At 38.8% G+C, this 4359-nt stretch overlaps 1 non-coding gene across 1 annotated transcript; it reads left to right on the forward strand.

Annotated features, from left to right (window-relative positions):
• The first annotated feature begins 3831 nt into the window (after positions 1 to 3831).
• LOC131492265 (U6 spliceosomal RNA) lies at positions 3832 to 3935 on the forward strand. The gene has a single exon (XR_009251969.1). It is a non-coding gene; the product is annotated as a U6 spliceosomal RNA (small nuclear RNA).
• The last annotated feature ends 424 nt before the right edge of the window (positions 3936 to 4359 follow it).

A 4359-nucleotide genomic window follows, 5' to 3' on the forward strand; every position in this document is an offset into this window, starting at 1 on the left:
TACCTGCCGGAGCAAGTTTTTAAACATGATGATACGGGGCTTTTTTGGAAAGAGATGCCAAAGAGGACCTACATTACAGAAGAAGAGAATGCAATGCCCGGTCACAAGCCCATGAAACACTCCCGTTTGAGCTAATGCAAGCGGGGGTTTCAAGGTCAAGCCCCTGCTCATGTATCATTCTGAGAATCCAGGAGCCTTCGGGAAATGCAAGGTGCAGAAGAGCCAGTTAAATGTTCTGTGGAAGCCCCACAGCAAGGCTTGGGTCACTCGTATCTTGTTTGTTGAAAGGATCAACAAGGTTTTCGGTCCTGCAGTGAAGAAATACACTTTAGAAGAGAATCTGCCACTCAAAGCCTGGCTGGTTATGGATAATGCTCTTGTTCATCCTCCAGGCTTTGAGGACAATTCATTAAGGTCAAGTTCCTTCCTCCAACACTGCTCCAATTCTCCAGCCCATGGATCAGCAGGTCACTTCGAATTTTAAAAAGCTTTACACAAAAGCACTATTTCAGCGATGCTTCAAGGTGACCAAAGGAACAAACCTAACCCTCTGAGAGTTTTGGAAAAATCATTTCCACATGGTGAATTGCCTCAAGATCATGGATAAAGCCTGCTATGGGGTCACCAAGAGAACCCTCCATTCTGCTTGGAGAAAGCTGTGGCCTGATTGTGTTCTTGGACATGGCTTAGAGGGCTTGCTCATGAATAGGAGCTGCTAGTTGTCAATGAAACTGTGTCCTTGGGGAAGACCATGGGACTGGAGGTGAATACGGATGATATTGAAGAGCTGGTGGAGGAACATGGCCAGGAGTTGACCACCGACATACTGATGGGTCTGCATCTCGAGCAACATCAAGAGGTTATGGAGGAGATCTCGTCTGCAGAGAAGGAGAAGAAAATGACGGGGGAATCCCTCACTTCAAATGAGATTAGAAAGATGTGTAAAATGTGGGAAACAGTGCAAAATTTTGTAGGAAAGCACCACCCGAATAAGGCTATAGCAGTGCAAGCAATGAATCTGTTTAATGACAATGCAATGTCACATTTCCACAAGATCCTCAAAAAGAGACAAAAGCAAGTGTCAATGGATAGGTGTCTTGTTAAAGTTGCACAAAAAGAAAAAGATTCCATTGAGCCAATAGAGAGCAGTAATTCCATTGGTGACAGTGAAAGTCGTCCTACACAATAATCCTCCTCTCTCTTGTCTCCCTCACACCAGCCACGAAGGTTTTCAAAGGGAAGGGCAGGTTCATTTGTTTCTTTTTCTTTATATTTTGTGTGTTCTTTATTATTTTGTATTATGTTACAGCATTGTAACCATTTTTATGTTAATATTTTGGGGTTGTGGAACAAATCATCAGAGTTTCCATGATTTCTTATGGGGAAATTTGCTTTGATATACAAGTGCTTTGAGTTACAAGCATGCTTCTGGACCAAATTATGCTTGCAAACCAAGGTTTTATTGTAATGCAATTAAAAAATGGTCAGAAGACATGAAAAGACATTTCTCCAAAGACAACATACAGATGGCCAAGAGACACATAAAAAAATGCTTAACATCACTTGCCATGAAGAAAATGCAAATCAAAAACTACAATGAGACATCACCTCATGCTTATCAAAATGGCTAACACAAAAAACACAAGAAACAGCAAGTGTTGGCAAGGATGTAAAGAAAACTAAACCCTTGTGCACTGTTGGTAGGAACGCAAACTGGTGTAACCACTCTGGAAGACAGTATGGTGGTTCCTCAAAAAATCAAAAATAGGACTACTAATGATCCAGTAATTCCACTACTGGGTATTTACCCAAAGAATACAAAAACACTACTTCAAAAGGATAAATGCACCCTTATGTTTATTGCAGCATTATTTACAATAGTCAAATTATGGAAGCAGTTCAGGTGTCCATTGAGAGATGAATGCATAAAGAAGATGTGGTATGCATATATATGTATGGAATATCACTCAGCCATAGAAAAGAATGAATCTTGCCATTTGCAACAACATGGATGGATCCAGAGGATATAATGCCAAGCGAAATGAGTCAGTCAGAGAAAGACAAATACCACGATTTCACTCATAGTGGAATTTAAGAAACAAAACAAACCAAAAAAAAAAAAAAGAGGAAAAATACAAATCTAGAAACAGGCTCTTAACTGTATGGAAGAAACTGATAATTATCAGAGAGGAGGTGGGTGGAGGGATGGGTGAGACAGGCGATAGGGATTAAAGAGTACACTGAGTCATGTATGGAACTGTTTAATCCCTATATGGTACATCTGAAACTAACATAACACTGCATGTTAACTATATTGGAATTAAAATTTAAAAATTAATACAATTTTTAAAAATAAAAACAAACAAAAAAGAAATGGTATCCTAGATAAACTACACTTTCAAAGAGTTTTCTTATCGGTGTTCTCAGTTGAGGTATTTGCTTCTGGACTGGCTTGAATCTCTGCTACCTTCAGCCAGTTATTGTTTGAAGTGTAAGGGCCTCTGGTAGATAACATCAACCTAAGACCCTCACAAATTATCTTGAAGATAGACAAGAAGAAAAATAATACCCGAAGTCTCCTGCTCTCCTCCCAATGATGTTTTCCATGGAAGGAATGTAATTATACTGCTGATTATACTCTATCACCTTTAGAGCGTGCTGCAGCTTTACAGAACACTGTCATATCCAGCTCTTACTTGCTCTTCTGAACACTGTGATGTAAAGGAAAGAGGGCATGTCTGAGAGAGCGGGACGGAATCCCTGCTCAGTGGCTCTGAACCTGCCAATCAATCATGTGTTAAAGGAGGGGTACAGTGATGTTTACCTTTTGCTTTTAATGTTAAGATTCTGATTATTCTGCATATAGTAAGTGCTCATGAAATCTGGTGAGTGATGCTGTGAAGTTTGCAGGGGAGGGACCATGAGCCCTGATTTACAAGTAAGGAAAATGAAATTCATTTATGAGGACAAGAGCTGTCTAAGGTCACAGGGAGGGAGTAAGATCTTCAAAATCTAAATCCAAATCCAAATCCATTGCTTTTTCTATCACCTTAACCCAGAATAACAGAATTCGGAATAACAGAATTTTCTCAGATTTTAATAATAACAGTCTTGTTGGCAAAGTAGCTTTCATTTATTGAACATTTAACATGTATCAGACACTAGACTAAGCAGTTTCTATGAATGAGCCCATTTTACAGATGGAAGAGCCTGGGATTCAACGTGGTGAAGTAACTTGCCCAAAGACAAATACAAGGGCAGAACCTGCCTGGGTTTTAAAGGAAAACTTGGTTCTTTTGGAATCCAAAACCTATGCTCTTTCCCCCCAAATTATAACTTCCTCAATCAAAAAAATATCCTGGGAATCTGTTGCTAATTGTCTAAGTTCAAAGTTATAATCCAAATGTTTTCATCTTATTAGGCAAGCTCTGAGTGCAGTCAGCTAAAGATTCAGCTGGTTTGGGGGTCTACATGTCTTGATAAGGTCCCTTCTGCACTACAGGAAAGGCTGGCCTATCAGCTTAATACTTTCCTAGAAATTTGGAATTTAAAGTCTTGAGCTTGATTAGGATCTCACAAATACCGTGAGGCAGCAAGCCATTTTACTTCTCTGGGCCTCCTTTTTCTGCTATTTAGAATAAGGGTAAAAGTAAACCTAGAATATCTTGTTGTGCCACAGAGCAAAGAAGTGCTCAAAGCTACTAGAGATGCATTAAAGCACACAAAACCTGGCTTAAAGCATCTCCTGCTGGTCAAATCTGGGACAAGTTGAACATCAAAATGAACAATGGTGATAAAGGATCACTATACATTAAATTAAAAAATAATCCAGTGTTCACTTCAGCATCACATCTACTAAAATTGGATGATACAGGGAAGATTAGATGGCCCTTCACAAGGATAACATGCAAATTCAGAAAGCATTCCATTAAAAAAAAGGTAATCCATGAGTGCATAACTACACTCTAATCAAAAAAAAAAAAAAAAAAAGAAAGAAAGAAAGAAAGAAAGAAAGAAAGAAAGAAAGAAAGAAAGAAAGAAAGAAAAAAGAAGAATGGAGAGAGCGCTCTGCTACAGAGAAGATTGTCAGCTAATAAATGTAAAAGAAATTAGAAAATCATCATTTTGCAATCACCATAGTAATAATCGATTCAGGTAAGATCATTCATGGATGTGAAAAACATTGGTGAAAAATTGTTGGGGAACAAAGTATCTCCCCAGAAATCACTTATTAATTACAAAGAGAAAATGTACCTTTACAGTGAAGACATCTGGTGGACACCACCCTAACCGAGTTGTATAAGAAAAACTCAGCTCAGTCCGGTGTGTCCCCTTTATGACTCACACACAACACTTCAC

The sequence above is a fragment of the Neofelis nebulosa genome, chromosome 12, assembly GCF_028018385.1.
Source record: "Neofelis nebulosa isolate mNeoNeb1 chromosome 12, mNeoNeb1.pri, whole genome shotgun sequence".
In the NCBI taxonomy this organism is placed as follows: Eukaryota; Metazoa; Chordata; class Mammalia; order Carnivora; family Felidae; genus Neofelis; species Neofelis nebulosa.